This window comes from Pseudophryne corroboree, chromosome 9 (genome assembly GCF_028390025.1).
Source record: "Pseudophryne corroboree isolate aPseCor3 chromosome 9, aPseCor3.hap2, whole genome shotgun sequence".
NCBI lineage: Eukaryota > Metazoa > Chordata > Amphibia > Anura > Myobatrachidae > Pseudophryne > Pseudophryne corroboree.
The window spans coordinates 399612511-399631251 of record NC_086452.1 but is presented as its reverse complement, the minus strand read 5'-3'; the positions used below and the strand labels follow the sequence as shown (position 1 = coordinate 399631251).

Here is an 18741-nt window from a genome sequence, read left to right as displayed (position 1 = left end):
CCTACTATATACTGCGCACAACTAAAATGCAGCACAGGTATGGATGGATAGTATACTTGACGACACAGAGGTAGAGCAGTGGACTATTGTACCGTACTGCTATATATATACTGGTGGTCACAGCAAAATTCTGCACTGTCCTCCTACTATATATTGCGCACAACTAAAATGCAGCACAGGTATGGATGGATAGTATACTTGACGACACAGAGGTAGAGCAGTGGACTACTGTACCTTACTGCTATATATATACTGGTGGTCATAGCAAAATTCTGCACTGTCCTCCTACTATATACTGCGCATAACTAAAATGCAGCACAGGTATGGATGGATAGTATACTTGACGATACAGAGGTAGAGCAACTGGACTACTGTATCGTACTGCTATATATATACTGGTGGTCACAGCAAAATTCTGCACTGTCCTCCTACTATATATTGCGCACAACTAAAATGCAGCACCGGTATGGATGGATAGTATACTTGACGACACAGAGGTAGAGCAGTGGACTACTGTACCGTACTGCTATATATATACTGGTGGTCACAGCAAAATTCTGCACTGTCGTCCTACTATTTACTACAATGATATTTTCAGCACACTGAGCACAGATATTTGCAAGCATGCTGAGCACAGATATTTGCAGCACACTGAACACAGATATTTGCAGCACACTGAACACAGAAACTGAGAGAACGCAGCCACGTCCTCTCGCTATCATCTACAAAGCACGAGTAAAAATGGCGGCGACGCGAGAATCCGACAGCGGGATGATGACGTTCGGGCGCGCTCGGGTTAACCGAGCAAGGCGGGAAGATCCGAGGGTGCCTCGGAACCATGTAAAATGGGTGAAGTTCGGGGGGGTTCGGATCTCGAGGAACCGAACCCGCTCATAACTACTTTTTTTTTTACAAATATTACAATTACCTAAGAATGCTGTTATATTAACTAAGCCAAATGCAACAGTGTCTGCTGGGAGCAGTAGTTTGAATTAATTACCTAAGAATGCTGTTATATTAACTAAGCCCAATGCAACAGTGTCTGCTGGGAGCAGTAGTTCGAATTCATTACCTAAGAATGCTGTTATATTAACTAAGCCCAATGCAACAGTGTCTGCTGGGAGCAGTAGTTTGAATTAATTACCTAAGAATGCTGTTATAATAACTAAGCACAATGCAACAGTGTCTGCTGGGAGCAGTAGTTCGAATTAATTACCTAAGAATGCTGTTATATTAACTAAACCCAATGCAACAGTGTCTGCTGGAAGCAGTAGTTCGAATTAATTACCTGTAGATGAGAAGATGAAAATGAAGATAGACGTTACATCACAGCCTTTGCAGGGGTTGAATATGATTGATAATAAGTACAGGCTAAGTACAGTAAAGGCTGAAAAAACACTTATATTTCTCCACTTTGATTTCTACACTCTATCTATGTCAGCCTGGCTTGTCAGCCGTGTATCAGTACAGTACAGTAGTCCAATGCTGTATTTTGCTGCTCCGTGTCAGTTCTATTATCCTGAACAGTGCTCAGTATCTGTGCTCATTGTTATCATTGCTGCATTGTGGTGACCATTGACCAGTATATAGTAGTAAAGAACACTAGCCCATTGCTGTATTTTGCTGCCCCGTGTCACTTCTATTATCCTGAACAGTGCTCAGTATCTGTGCTCCTTATTATCATTGCTGCATTGTGGTGACCACTGACCAGTATATAGTAGTACAGTACAGTAGTCCAGTGCTGTATTTTGCTGCCCAGCGTCAGTTCTATTATCCTGAACAGTGCTCAATATCTGTGCTCAGTATCAGTGCTGCATTGTGGTGACTAAAAGTCCAGTGTCTTGTGCTGCATCTTGCTGCTGTAGGGTGCTGTGGTAGTGTCCTGTCACTGTGCATAGGTCATCATCATTCCAGTCACAGTGGTATCTGGTATTATCTATCTAGTGGTATCTAATTCCAGACATTACTGCCGTCTAATTTCAGATATATTACTGGCATATAATTCCACACATTAAAAAATGGAGAACAAAAGTGTGGAGGATAAAATAGGGAAAGATCAAGATCCACTTCCACCTAGTGCTGAAGCTGCTGCCACTAGTCATGGCCGAGACGATGAAATGCCATCAACGTCATCTGCCAAGGCCGATGCCCAATGTCATAGTAGAGAGCATGTAAAATCCAAAAAACAAAGGTTCAGTAAAATGACCCAAAAATCTAAATTAAAAGCGTCTGAAGAGAAGCGTAAACTTGCCAATATGCCATTTATGACACGGAGTGGCAAGGAACGGCTGAGGCCCTGGCCTATGTTCATGGCTAGTGGTTCAGCTTCACATGAGGATGGAAACACTCATCCTCCCGCTAGAAAAATGAAAAGAGTTAAGCTGGCAAAATCACAGCAAAGAACTGTGCGTTCTTCTAAATCACAAATCCCCAAGGAGAGTCCAATTGTGTCGGTTGCGATGCCTGACCTTCCCAACACTGGACGGGAAGAGGTGGCACCTTCCAACATTTGCACGCCCACTGCAAGTGCTGGAAGGAGCACCCACAGTCCAGTTCCTGATAGTCAAATTGAAGATGTCACTGTTGAAGTACACCAGGATGAGGATATGGGTGTTGCTGGCGCTGAGGAGGAAATTGACAAGGAGGATTCTGATGGTGAGGTGGTTTGTTTAAGTCAGGCACCCGGGGAGACACCTGTTGTCCGTGGGATGAATAAGGCCATTGACATGCCTGGTCAAAATACAAAAAAAATCACCTCTTTGGTGTGGAATTATTTCAACAGAAATGCGGACAACTGGTGTCAAGCCATGTGTTGCCTTTGTCAAACTGTAATAAGTAGGGGTAAGGACGTTAACCACCTAGGAACATCCTCCCTTATACGTCACCTGGAGCGCATTCATCAGACGTCATTGACAAGTTCAAAAACTTTGGGTGACAGCGGAAGCAGTCCACTGACAACTAAATGCCTTCTTCCTCTTGTACCCAAGCTCCTGCAAACCACACCACCAACTCCCTCAGTGTCAATTTCCTCCTTAGACAGGAACGCCAATAGTCCTGCAGGCCATGTCACTGGCAAGTCTGACGAGTCCTCTCCTAACTGGGATTCCTCCGATGGATCCTTGAGTGTAACGCCTACTGCTGCTGGCACTGCTGTTGTTGCTGCTGGGAGTCGATCGTCATCCCAGAGGGGAAGTCGGAAGACCACTTGGACTACTTCCAGTGAGCAATTGACTGTCCAACAGTCGTTTGTGAGGAAGATTAAATATCACAGCAGTCATCCTGTTGCAAAGCGGATAACTCAGGCCTTGACAACTATGTTGGTGTTAGACGTGCGTCCGGTTTCCGCCGTTAGTTCACAGGGACTTAGAGAATTGCTTGAGGTAGTGTGTCCCCGGTACCAAATACCATCTAGGTTCCACTTCTCTAGGCAGGCGATACCGAGAATGTACACAGACCTCAGAAAAAGAGTCACCAGTGTCCTAAAAAATGCAGTTGTATCCAATGTCCACTTAACCACGGACATGTGGAGCAGGGCAGAATAAGAACTATATGACTGTGACAGCCCACTGGGTAGATGTATTGCCTCCCACAACAACAACAGCAGTGGCGGCACCAGTAGCAGCATCTCACAAATGCCAACTCGTTCCTAGGCAGGCTACGCTTTGTATCACCGCTTTCCATAAGAGGCACACAGCTGACAACCTCTTACGGAAACTTAGGAACATCATCGCAGATTGGCTTACCCCAATTGGACGCTCCTGGGGATTTGTGACATCGGACAACGCCACCAATATTGTGTGTGCATTACATGTGGGCAAATTCTAGCACGTCCCATGTTTTGCACATGCAATGAATTTGGTGGTGCAGAATTTTTAAAAAAACGACAGGGGCGTGCAAGAGATGCTGTCGGTGGCCCGAAGAATTGCCGGCCACTTTCGGCATTCAGCCACCGCGTGCCGAAGACTGGAGCACCAGCAAACACTCCTGAACATGCCCTGCCATCAGCTGAAGCAAGAGGTGGTAACGAGGTGGAATTCAACCCTCTATATGCTTCAGAGGACGGAAGAGCAGCAAAAGGCCATTCAAGTCTATACATCTGCCTACGATATAGGCAAAGGAGGGGGAATGCACCTGACTCAAGCGCAGTGGAGAATGATTTCAACGTTGTGCAAGGTTCTGCAACCCTTTGAACTTGCCACACGTGAAGTCAGTTCAGACACTGCAAGCCTGAGTCAGGTCATTCCCCTCATCAGGCTTCTGCAGAAGCAGCTGGAGAGATTGAAGGAGGAGCTAAAACGGAGCGTTTCCGCTAGGCATGTGGGACTTGTGGATGGAGCCCTTCATTCGCTTAACCAGGATTCATGGGTGGTCAATCTGTTGAAATCGGAGCACTACATTTTGGCCACCGTGCTCGATCCTAGGTTTAAAGCCTACGTTGTATCTCTCTTTCTGGCAGACACAAGTCTGCAGATGTTCAAAGACCTGCTGGTGAGACAATTGTCAAGTCAAGCGGAACGTGACCCGCCAACAGCTCCTCCTTCATTTTCTCCCGCCACTGGAGCTGCCAGGAAAAGGATAACATTTCCAAAACCACCCACTGGCGGTGATGCAGGGCAGTCAGGAGCGATAGCTGAGATCTGGTCCGGACTGAAGGACCTGTCAACGATTACTGACATGTCGTCTACTGTCACTGCATATGATTCTGTCACCATTGAAAGAATGGTGGAGGATTATATGAGTGACAGCATCCAAGTAGGCATGTCAGACAGTCCGTACGTATACTGGCAGGAAAAAGAGGCAATTTGGAGGCCCTTGCACAAACTGGCTTTATTTTACCTAAGTTGCCCCCCCTCCAGTGTGTACTCCGAAAGAGTGTTTAGTGCAGCTGGTCACCTTGTCAGCAATTTGCATACGAGGTTACTTCCAGAAAATGTGGAGAAGATGATGTTCATCAAAATTAATTATAATCACTTCCTCCGTGGAGACATTTACCAGCAATTGCCTCCAGAAAGTACACAGGGACCTTTGATGGTGGATTCCAGTGGCGACGAATTAATACTCTGTGAGGAGGGGGATGTACACAGTGAAAGGGGTGAGGAATCGGACGATGAGGAGGAGGTGGACATCTTGCCTCTGTAGAGCCAGTTTGTGCAAGGAAAGATTGATTGCTTCTTTTTTGGTGGGGGCCCAAACCAACCAGTCATTTCAGCCACAGTCGTGGGGCAGACCCTGTCACTGAAATGATGGGTTTGTTAAAGTGGGCATGTCCTGTTTATACAACATAAGGGTGGGTGAGAAGGACCAAGAACAATTCCATCTTGCACCTCTTTTTTTTTTTTTTATCTTTGCATCATGTGATGTTTGGGGACAATTTTTTTTTAAGTGCCATCCTGTCTGACATAGTGATGAGCACGGGAAATTTTTCGGGTTTTGTGTTTTGGTTTTGGGTTCGGTTCCGCGGCCGTGTTTTGGGTTCGAACGCGTTTTGCCAAAACCTCACCGAATTTTTTTTGTCGGATTCGGGTGTGTTTTGGATTCGGGTGTTTTTTTCAAAAAACCCTAAAAAACAGCTTAAATCATAGAATTTGGGGGTCATTTTGATCCCAAAGTATTATTAACCTCAATAAGCATAATTTCCACTCATTTTCAGTCTATTCTGAACACCTCACACCTCACAATATTATTTTTAGTCCTAAAATTTGCACCGAGGTCGCTGGATGACTAAGCTCAGCGACCCTAGTGGCCGACACAAACACCTGGCCCATCTAGGAGTGGCACTGCAGTGTCACGCAGGATGGCCCTTCCAAAAAACACCCCCCAAACAGCACATGACGCAAAGAAAAAAAGAGGCGCAATGAGGTAGCTGTGTGACTAAGATAAGCGACCCAAGTGGCCGACACAAACACCTGGCCCATCTAGGAGTGGCACTACAGTGTCACGCAGGATGGCCCTTCCAAAAAACACCCCCAAAACAGCACATGACGCAAAGAAAAAAAGAGGCGCAATGAGGTAGCTGTGTGACTAAGATAAGCGACCCAAGTGGCCGACACAAACACCTGGCCCATCTAGGAGTGGCACTGCAGTGTCACGCAGGATGGCCCTTCCAAAAAACACCCCCCAAACAGCACATGACGCAAAGAAAAAAAGAGGCGCAATGAGGTAGCTGTGTGACCAAGATCAGCGACCCAAGTGGCCGACACAAACACCTGGCCCATCTAGGAGTGGCACTGCAGTGTCACGCAGGATGGCCCTTCCAAAAAACACCCCCCAAACAGCACATGACGCAAAGAAAAAAAGAGGCGCAATGAGGTAGCTGTGTGACTAAGATAAGCGACCCAAGTGGCCGACACAAACACCTGGCCCATCTAGGAGTGGCACTGCAGTGTCACGCAGGATGGCCCTTCCAAAAACTACTCCCCAAACAGCACATGACGCAAAGAAAAATGAAAGAAAAAAGAGGTGCAAGATGGAATTGTCCTTGGGCCCTCCCACCCACCCTTATGTTGTATAAACAGGACATGCACACTTTAACCAACCCATCATTTCAGTGACAGGGTCTGCCACACGACTGTGACTGAAATGACGGGTTGGTTTGGACCCCCACCAAAAAAGAAGCAATTAATCTCTCCTTGCACAAACTGGCTCTACAGAGGCAAGATGTCCACCTCATCATCATCCTCCGATATATCACCGTGTACATCCCCCTCCTCACAGATTATCAATTCGTCCCCACTGGAATCCACCATCTCAGCTCCCTGTGTACTTTGTGGAGGCAATTGCTGCTGGTCAATGTCTCCACGGAGGAATTGATTATAATTCATTTTAATGAACATCATCTTCTCCACATTTTCTGGATGTAACCTCGTACGCCGATTGCTGACAAGGTGAGCGGCGGCACTAAACACTCTTTCGGAGTACACACTTGTGGGAGGGCAACTTAGGTAGAATAAAGCCAGATTGTGCAAGGGCCTCCAAATTGCCTCTTTTTCCTGCCAGTATAAGTACGGACTGTCTGACGTGCCTACTTGGATGCGGTCACTCATATAATCCTCCACCATTCTTTCAATGGGGAGAGAATCATATGCAGTGACAGTAGATGACATGTCCGTAATCGTTGTCAGGTCCTTCAGTCCGGACCAGATGTCAGCATCAGCAGTCGCTCCAGACTGCCCTGCATCACCGCCAGCGGGTGGGCTCGGAATTCTGAGCCTTTTCCTCGCACCCCCAGTTGCGGGAGAATGTGAAGGAGGAGATGTTGACAGGTCGCGTTCCGCTTGACTTGACAATTTTGTCACCAGCAGTTCTTTGAACCCCAGCAGACTTGTGTCTGCCGGAAAGAGAGATCCAAGGTAGGTTTTAAATCTAGGATCGAGCACGGTGGCCAAAATGTAGTGCTCTGATTTCAACAGATTGACCACCCGTGAATCCTTGTTAAGCGAATTAAGGGCTCCATCCACAAGTCCCACATGCCTAGCGGAATCGCTCTGTGTTAGCTCCTCCTTCAATGTCTCCAGCTTCTTCTGCAAAAGCCTGATGAGGGGAATGACCTGACTCAGGCTTGCAGTGTCTAAACTGACTTCACGTGTGGCAAGTTCAAAAGGTTGCAGAACCTTGCACAACGTTGAAATCATTCTCCACTGCGCTTGAGACAGGTGCATTCCACCTCCTATATCGTGCTCAGTTGTATAGGCTTGAATGGCCTTTTGCTGCTCCTCCAACCTCTGAAGCATATAGAGAGTTGAATTCCACCTCGTTACCACTTCTTGCTTCAGATGATGGCAGGGCAGGTTCAGGCGTTTTTGGTGGTGCTCCAGTCTTCTGTATGTGGTGCCTGTACGCCGAAAGTGTCCCGCAATTCTTCTGGCCACCGACAGCATCTCTTGCACGCCCCTCTCGTTTTTTAAATAATTCTGCACCACCAAATTCAAGGTATGTGCAAAACATGGGACGTGCTGGAATTTGCCCAGATTTAATGCACACACAATATTGCTGGCGTTGTCCGATGCCACAAATCCACAGGAGAGTCCAATTGGGGTAAGCCATTCTGCGATGATCTTCCTCAGTTGCCGTAAGAGGTTTTTAGCTGTGTGCGTATTCTGGAAAGCGGTGATACAAAGCGTAGCCTGCCTAGGAAAGAGTTGGCGTTTGCGAGATGCTGCTACTGGTGCCGCCGCTGCTGTTCTTGCGGCGGGAGTCCATACATCTACCCAGTGGTCTGTCACAGTCATATAGTCCTGAGCCTGCCCTGCTCCACTTGTCCACATGTCCGTGGTTAAGAGGACATTGGGTACAACTGCATTTTTTAGGACACTGGTGAGTCTTTTTCTGAGGTCTGTGTACATTTTTGGTATCGCCTGCCTAGAGAAATGGAACCTAGATGGTATTTGGTACCGGGGACACAGTACCTCCAACAAGTCTCTAGTTGGCTCTGCAGTAATGATGGATACCGGAACCACGTTTCTCACCGCCCAGGATGCCAAGGCCTCAGTTATCCGCTTTGCAGCAGGATGACTGCTGTGATATTTCATCTTCCTCGCAAAGGACTGTTGGACAGTCAATTGCTTGGTGGAAGTAGTAAAAGTGGTCTTACGAGTACGACTTCCCCTCTGGGATGACCATCGACTCCCAGCAGCAACAACAGCAGCGCCAGCAGCAGTAGGCGTTACACGCAAGGATGCATCGGAGGAATCCCAAGCAGGAGAGGACTCGTCAGAATTGCCAGTGACATGGCATGCAGGACTATTGGCATTCCTGGGGAAGGAGGAAATTGACACTGAGGGAGTTGGTGGGGTGGTTTGCGTGAGCTTGGTTACAAGAGGAAGGGATTTACTGGTCAGTGGACTGCTTCCGCTGTCGCCCAAAGTTTTTGAACTTGTCACTGACTTATGATGAATGCGCTGCAGGTGACGTATAAGGGAGGATGTTCCGAGGTGGTTAACGTCCTTACCCCTACTTATTACAGCTTGACAAAGGCAACACACGGCTTGACAAATGTTGTCCGCATTTCTGTTGAAATACTTCCACACCGAAGAGCTGATTTTTTTGGTATTTTCACCAGGCATGTCAATGGCCCTATTCCTCCCACGGACAACAGGTGTCTCCCCGGGCGCCTGACTTAAACAAACCACCTCACCATCAGAATCCTCCTGGTCAATTTCCTCCCCAGCGCCAGCAACACCCATATCCTCCTCATCCTGGTGTACTTCAACACTGACATCTTCAATCTGACTATCATTAACTGGACTGTGGGTGCTCCTTCCAGCACTTGCAGGGGGCGTGCAAATGGTGGAAGGCGCATGCTCTTCACGTCCAGTGTTGGGAAGGTCAGGCATCGCAAACGACACAATTGGACTCTCCTTGTGGATTTGTGATTTCGAAGAACGCACAGTTCTTTGCTGTGCTTTTGCCAGCTAGAGTCTTTTCATTTTTCTAGCGAGAGGCTGAGTGCTTCCATCCTCATGTGAAGCTGAACCACTAGCCATGAACATAGGCCAGGGCCTCAGCCGTTCCTTGCCACTCCGTGTGGTAAATGGCATATTGGCAAGTTTACGCTTCTCCTCCGACAATTTTATTTTAGATTTTTGAGTCCTTTTTTTACTGATATTTGGTGTTTTGGATTTTACATGCTCTGTACTATGACATTGGGCATCGGCCTTGGCAGACGACGTTGCTGGCATTTCATCGTCTCGGCCATGACTAGTGGCAGCAGCTTCAGCACGAGGTGGAAGTCGATCTTGATCTTTCCCTATTTTTGGAACCTCAACATTTTTGTTCTCCATATTTTAATAGGCACAACTAAAAGGCACCTCAGGTAAACAATGGAGATGGATGGATACTAGTATACTTATGGATGGACGAGCGACTGCCGACACAGAGGTAGCTACAGCCGTGGACTACCGTACTGCGTCTGCTGCTAATATAGACTGGATGATAATGATATAAAAAATATATATATATCACTACTGCAGCCGGACAGGTATATATTATATAATGACGGACCTGCTGGACACTGTCAGCACTGCAGACTCCTAAAGTAAGCTACTAGTATCAAGAAGATAGAAAAAAAAAAACACCACAGGTAAGTGGTATTCAATTATGGATGGACGAGCGACTGCCGACACAGAGGTAGCTACAGCCGTGGACTACCGTACTGCATCTGCTGCTAATATAGACTGGATGATAATGATATAAAAAATATATATATATATATCACTACTGCAGCCGGACAGGTATATATTATATAATGACGGACCTGCTGGACACTGTCAGCACTGCAGACTCCTAAAGTAAGCTACTAGTATCAAGAAGATAGAAAGAAAAAAAAACACCACGGGTAGGTGGTATACAATTATGGATGGACGAGCGACTGCCGACACAGAGGTAGCTACAGCCGTGGACTACCGTACTGCGTCTGCTGCTAATATAGACTGGATGATAATGATATAAAAAATATATATATATCACTACTGCAGCCGGACAGGTATATATTATATAATGACGGACCTGCTGGACACTGTCAGCACTGCAGACTCCTAAAGTAAGCTACTAGTATCAAGAAGATAGAAAAAAAAAAACACAACAGGTAGGTGGTATACAATTATGGATGGACGAGCGACTGCCGACACAGAGGTAGCTACAGCCGTGGACTACCGTACTGCGTCTGCTGCTAATATAGACTGGATGATAATGATATAAAATATATATATATATCACTACTGCAGCCGGACAGGTATATATTATATAATGACGGACCTGCTGGACACTGTCAGCACTGCAGACTCCTAAAGTAAGCTACTAGTATCAAGAAGATAGAAAAAAAAAAACACAACAGGTAGGTGGTATACAATTATGGATGGACGAGCGACTGCCGACACAGAGGTAGCTACAGCCGTGGACTACCGTACTGCGTCTGCTGCTAATATAGACTGGATGATAATGATATAAAATATATATATATATCACTACTGCAGCCGGACAGGTATATATTATATAATGACGGACCTGCTGGACACTGTCAGCACTGCAGACTCCTAAAGTAAGCTACTAGTATCAAGAAGATAGAAAAAAAAAAACACAACAGGTAGGTGGTATACAATTATGGATGGACGAGCGACTGCCGACACAGAGGTAGCTACAGCCGTGGACTACCGTACTGCGTCTGCTGCTAATATAGACTGGATGATAATGATGTAAAAAATATATATATATCACTACTGCAGCCGGACAGGTATATATTATATAATGACGGACCTGCTGGACACTGTCAGCACTGCAGACTCCTAAAGTAAGCTACTAGTATCAAGAAGATAGAAAAAAAAAACACAACAGGTAGGTGGTATACAATTATGGATGGACGAGCAACTGCCGACACAAAGGTAGCTACAGCCGTGGACTACCGTACTGCGTCTGCTGCTAATATAGACTGGATGATAATGATATAAAAAATATATATATATCACTACTGCAGCCGGACAGGTATATATTATATAATGACGGACCTGCTGGACACTGTCAGCACTGCAGACTCCTAAAGTTAACTACTAGTATGAAGAAGATAGAAAAAAAAAACACCACAGGTAGGTATACAATTATGGACGAGCGACTGCCGACACAGAGGTAGCTACAGCCGTGGACTACCGTACTGCGTCTGCTGCTAGTATAGACTGGATGATAATGATATAAAAAATATATATATATCACTACTGCAGGACAGGTATATATTATATAATGACGGACCTGCTGGACACTGTCAGCAGAATGCGTTTATAGAATAAAAACACCACACGACGAGTGTTTAACTTTTTCAGGCAGACAATCACAATATACTGGTGGTCACTGGTCACTGGTCAGTCACACTGGCAGTGGCACTCTGGCAGCAAAAGTGTGCACTGTTAAATATATGTACTCCTGCTATAACTGCTCCCCAGTCTCCCCCACAATTAAGCTGTGTGAGCAGTGAGCACTCAGCACAGTCAGATATACATAGATGATGCAGCACACTGAGGCTGAGCACAGATATGGTATACTGTGTCACTGTGTATCGTTTTTTTTCAGGCAGAGAACGGATTATATTAAATAATAATAAAACTGCACTGGTGGTCACTGGTCAGTCACTAGTAAACTCTGCACTCTCTGAGTACTCCTAAGCTCCAGTAAATCAAGTGTCTCACTCTCACTATCTATTTCTATTCTAAACGGAGAGGACGCCAGCCATGTCCTCTCCCTATCAATCTCAATGCACGTGTGAAAATGGCGGCGACGCGCGGCTCCTTATATAGAATCCGAGTCTCGCGATAGAATCCGAGCCTCGCGAGAATCCGACAGCGGGATGATGACGTTCGGGCGCGCTCGGGTTAACCGAGCAAGGCGGGAAGATCCGAGTCTGCCTCGGACCCGTGTAAAAAGTGTGAAGTTCGGGGGGGTTCGGTTTCCGAGAAACCGAACCCGCTCATCACTAGTCTGACACTGCAGTGCCACTCCTAAACAGGCCAGGTGTTTGTGCCGCCCACTTGGGTCGCTTAGCTTAGTCATCCAGCGACCTCGGTGCAAAATTTAGGACTAATAATAATATTGTGAGGTGTTCAGAATAGACTGGAAATGAGTGGAAATTATGGTTATTGAGGTTAATAATACTATAGGATCAAAATTACCCCCAAATTCTATTATTTAAGCTGTTTTTGAGGGTTTTTTGAAAAAAAAACACCCGAATCCGACAAAAATTCTTAAGGGAGGTTTTGCCAAAACGCGTCTGGATCCAAAACACGGCCGCGTAACCAAATCCAAAACCAAAACACAAAACACAGAAAATGTCCGGTGCACATCTCTACTCTGAAGTGGCTAGATTGTGCCTGCTAGCAGGCTCAATCTAGCACCACCGATGCCACGCACATCGCTGTCACTGCGGGCATGCACACGGAGAGATCTGTGCTTAACGTCTAAGCAATATAGTCAGATTGCTTAGGAATTAAGCACGGATCTCTCCGTGTGTACCCCTCTTTAAGAAGGGGGTACTCACGGAGCAATCGCTGCTTAAAATCTAAGCAATCTGACTAGATCTAAGCAGTCTGACTGACCTGATCGCTCCGTGTGTACCCCCTACAGCGATAGCGATGCGCAGCCCCGCGCATCGTTATCGCTGGTGCTAGATTGGCCGATCTAGCGGGTCGCTCACTTCACCCGCTGGGTGAAATGAGCGCCCCCCCGTCTCCCCCCGCACGATCAGCACACATCTCTCCCGCATCGGCCAATGAGTACTGGCGTTTAGTGTTTAGAGTGTGCACCTGCATTTGCTCAGCATTGTAACACTTCTGATTATGTTTAGCATTAGGGTGTGCAGACCAGCCCCCAACTGGAGCAACCACTCCCAGAGCAAATTCATGCAAGATAAACAGACTGGCAAACAGCAGTGCCGAAACTAGGATTTTCGTCACTCAGGGCAAGGCAGTAAAAACACAAAACAAGAAACAAACATACTCTGTCAGACTAAAATAATCAGATTATCAAAAAATTTTAAAAAAGGGGATACTACTGGACAATATTCCCCTATGTGCCTCAAATGCCCTATGCATCACAAGCACCACCAGCGTGTTCAACTACATGCTCCTCTGTGTGTCCCCATACATTGCACTGTATCATAACACTTTATCACTGCACTACATTCCCCTATCCACTGCACTACATCACTATACTACATCCCCTACACGCTGAACTACATCAATACACTACATGTCCCTATGCACTGCACTACATACCCTATATGCTATCCTACATGACTACACTACATCCCATATGCTACATCACATCAGTGCACTACATGCCCCTTTATACTGCAATACATTACTACACTACATAACCTATATGGTACACTACATCACTGCACTACACCCCCCTATAAGCTACACCAAATCCCATACTGCTAACTGGGAGCACAGTGCGCTTCTATAGCTTGCATGGTGCACCGCACGCTAGTCGCAGAACTGCATGGCAAAGAAGTGAGTTTAAGACAGTAGCCGACATAGGAGAGATCCCAGGTACTGGAGCACACCCGCAAAGTGTCGGAGCCAGCTGCGGGCAAACAGGTGGGTCAGATACATTGCCCTTGGAGCTGTCTGCTGTCTCAATGGAGCAGCACAGCACTGACTGTTAAAAAAACAAAAACCTGCTCCTCTGTAACTCCTTGGCGCCCCCTCAAATCCTGCACCCGGGGTACATGCCCCCTTAGCCCCCCCCCTCCCCCCAGTTACGGCCCTGCATACAGTATGTTCACCTCTGGATTGGCTCCATATTATCTGATAGAGGCTGATGATACACATTACTGCTAGACCGTATATTTCCAATTTGGATTATTTGCTTTGGTAAGTGTAATGTAGTGTGTAGTTATTCAGTGTCACCACTTACCTCTTTGAAAGTGGGGGAGGTTATAAATGATCCCTCTTGATCAAATACTGAATAAGTCTCATTCCTCTAGAAGTCATCGAGGTATATTTACTAAAGTGTGGGTTTTCACATGTGGAACTGTTGCCCATAGCAACCAATCAGAGTCAGCGTATAATGTATCTTAGATCAACGGCATAGCTATCATGGGTGCAGGGAACGCAGCTGCTATTGGGCCCAAAGCCCAGAGGGGCCACCTTCTCTGTCACGGTTACATGTGTTATATACATTTTTCACCATTGGGTGGTAAATAGGGGCCCTTACAAACTTTTGCCTTGATGCCTATAATATATCCAGTTATGCCCCTGGACCTGCTCATTGTAATGTATAAAATGAACAGAAGGGCATTATGTTACTAAATATGAACTGGGCACTGTAATGTAGTACAGTATGAAGTGGAGTCACTATAGGATGGCATAATTTCAACTGGGGGCACTGTAATATGACAATATGAACTGGGGCATTGTATGTGAATGTGAATTGGGATTGGGGGTACTGTGTTGCATAATGTGTACTGGCAGCCCAACAATGTGACCAAGGGCACTACTATGGTTCAGAAACAGAACTACAGTAGGTCACTATTATGAAGCATAAAAAATAACGAGATCCGGTCTGAAGATCGACACTGTCTAGGTCGACAATGTTTAGGTCGACCACTATAGGTCAACAGTCACTAGGTCGACAGGGTTTGAATGTCGACAGGGTTTCTAGGTCGACTGGTCAAAAGGTCGACATGAGTTTTTCAAATGTTTTCCTATTTTTGACCTTTTTCATACATAACGATCCACGTGGACTATGATTGGGATGGTAATCTGTGCCGAGCGAAGCGGTAGCAGAGCGAGGCACCTTGCCCGAAGTATGGCGAGCGAAGCGAGCCATCCGAGGGGACACGGTGCACTAATTTGGCTTCCCGGTCACTAGGGGGTCATTCCGAGTTGATCGCTAGCTGCTTTCGTTCGCTGCGCAGTGATCAGGCAAAAAAAGGGCACTTCTGCGCATGCATATGCGGCGCAATGCGCACGCGCGTCCTACTATTACAACGAACGATGTAGTTTCACACAAGGTCAAAACACAGGCGTGCCAGGAAAAATATAGGCGTGGTTGGCCGAACGCAGGGCGTGTTCGTGACGTCAAAACAGGAACTGAACAGTCTTTGCATGATGTGCTGTTTGGGGCCTTTTTTTTTAATACCTGCCCTCCTGTCTGACACTACAGTGAAACTCCTAGATGGGCCAATTGTTTGTGTCTCTTAGCTTAGTCATACAGCTACCTCATTGCACCTCTTTTACATCTTTGCATGATGTGCTGTTTGGGGCCTTTTTTTTATATCTGCCCTCCTGTCTGACACTGCAGTGCCACTCCTAGATGGGCCAGGTGTTTGTGCCACACACTTGTGTCGCTTAGCTTAGTCATACAGCAACCCTGGTGCACCTCTTTTTCATCTTTGCATCATGTGCTGTTTAAGACATGTTGCCATCCTGTCTGACACTGCCGTATAAGTCCAGGGGTACTGTTGTATTAGTCCAGCGGTACTGCCGTATAAGTCCACCAATTGCAGAATTTTTGAAAAATGACAGGGGCGTGCAGGAGATACTGTCAGTGGACTGAAATATTGCGGGCCACTTTCGACATTCAGCCACTGCATGCCACTCCTAGATGGGCCAGGTGGTTGTGTCGCTTAGCTTAGTCATACAGCTATAGTACCTCATTCCACCTCTTTTTCTTCTTTGCATGACGTGCTGTTTGGGGCCTAGTTTTTTAAAGTGCCATCCTGTCTGCAACTGCAGTGCTACTCCTAGATGGGCCAGGTGTTTAAGCTAAGCAACACAAGTGTGCGGCACAGTCACCAGCTACCTCATTGCACCTGTTTTTCGCCTTTGCATCATGTGCTGTTTGGGGCCTAATTTTTAAATCTGCCATCCTGTCTGCCACTGCAGTGCCACTCCTAGATGGGCCAGGTGTTTGTGCCGCACACTTGTGTTGCTTAGATTAGTCATACAGCTACCTCGGTGCAACTTTTAGGCCTAAAAACAATATTGTGAGGTGTGAGGTGTTCAGAATAGACTGGAAACAGTGGCGTAACTACTGCCCCCGCAGCCCTCGCGGTGGCTTGGGGGCGAGGGGCTGCGGGGTCGCCACTGATTTACAGCAGACTGACATGCGGACGAGCGTCCGCATGTCAGTCTGCAGTCTCCTTCCCTCCGCCGCTTGTTGGAGGGACACGGAGGGCACAGCGCGCCTCCCTGTGTCCCTCCTGCTGCATCATCTCCGGCGGCCGCGGGTCTAATAGGGGAAAGTGCCGTCCGTGAGCTCTAATTGGCTCACGAACCGGCACTTCCCCCTATTAGACCCGCGGCCGCCGGAGATGATGCAGCAGGAGGGACACAGGAGAGGTGAGCTGTGTCCTCCGTGTCCCTCCAAAAAGCGGGGGGGGGGGATATCTGGCACTAGGGCATATATGGCACTGGGGGGGAATATCTGGCACTGGGGGCATATATGGCACTGGGGGGGAATATCTGGCACTGGGGGGAATATCTGGCACTGGGGCATATATGGCACTGGGGGGAAATCTGGCACTGGGGCATATATGGCACTGGGGGGAATATCTGGCACTGGGGGGAATATCTGGCACTGGGGCATATATGGCACTGGGGGGAATATCTGGCACTGGGGCATATATGGCACTGGGGGGGGAATATCTGGCACTGGGGGGAATATCTGGCACTGGGGCATATATGGCACTGGGGGGAATATCTGGCACTGGGGCATATATGGCACTGGGGGGAATATCTGGCACTGGGGGCATATATGGCACTGGGGGGGAATATCTGGCACTGGGGCATATATGGCACTGGGGGGAATATCTGGCACTTTGGCATATATGGCACTGGGGGGGGAATATCTGGCACTGGGGGCATATATTGCACTGGGGGTGAATATCTGGCACTGGGGGGAATATCTGGCACTGGGGCATATATGGCACTGGGGGGAATATCTGGCACTGGGGCATATATGGCACTGGGGGGAATATCTGGCACTGGGGGCATATATGGCACTGGGGGGGAATATCTGGCACTGGGGCATATATGGCACTGGGGGGAATATCTGGCACTTTGGCATATATGGCACTGGGGGGGGAATATCTGGCACTGGGGGCATATATTGCACTGGGGGGGAATATCTGGCACTGGGGGGAATATCTGGCACTGGGGCATATATGGCACTGGGGGGAAATCTGGCACTGGGGGCATATATGGCACTGGGGGGAATATCTGGCACTGGGGGGAATATCTGGCACTGGGGCATATATGGCACTGGGGGGAATATCTGGCACTGGGGCATATATGGCACTGGGGGGGAATATCTGGCACTGGGGGCATATATGGCACTGGGGGGGAATATCTGGCACTGGAAGGAATATCTGGCACTGGGGCATATATGGCACTGGGGGGAATATCTGGCACTGGGGCATATATGGCACTGGGGGGAATATCTGGCACTGGGGCATATATGGCACTGGGGGGGAATATCTGGCACTGGGGGCATATATGGCACTGGGGGGGAATATCGCACTGGGGGCATATATGGCACTGGGGGGAATATCTGGCACTGGGGGCATATATGGCACGGGGGGAATATCTGGCACTGGGGGCATATATGGCACTGGGGGGGAATATCTGGCACTGGGGGCATATATGGCACTGGGGGCATATATGGCACTGGGGGGGAATATATGGCACTGGGGGCATATGTGGCACTGGGGGGGAATATCTGGCACTGGGGGCATATGTGGCACTGGGGGGGTATATGTGTACCTGGGACATGGGGGGGGCTATATTTGGCACTGGGGCATGTGAGTACCTGGCACTGTGGGGGAATATCTGGCACTGGGGACATATGTGGCACTGGGAGCACAGCCCTAGCAACAAGGACTACCTCCTAGCAATGAGCATGACACCCAGTGCATGAAACACCTGGCAACGAGCATGACACCCAGTGCATGAAACACCTGGCAACGAGCATGACACCCAGTGCATGAAACCCCTGGCAACGAGCATGACACCCTGAGCATGAAAACCCCTGGCACCGTGCATGGAACCAAGAGCATGAAACCCCTGGCAACGAGCATGACACCCAGTGCATGAAACCCCTGACAACGAGCAGGTAATTGACGGACATTGCGGTGTATGTCATAATGTGTCACAGGCATTACGGTGTATGGTATACTATATCGCGGGCATTGTGATATGTGGTATAATGTCTCAGGGTCATTGCAGTGTGTGGCATAATGTATCACGGACATTGCGG

At 47.7% G+C, this 18741-nt stretch overlaps 1 protein-coding gene across 1 annotated transcript in view; it reads left to right on the top strand.

Annotated features, from left to right (window-relative positions):
* Positions 1-18741, top strand: part of FAM107A (family with sequence similarity 107 member A) — a 555305-nt gene that overhangs the window by 65519 nt on the left and 471045 nt on the right. The window lies entirely within an intron of this gene.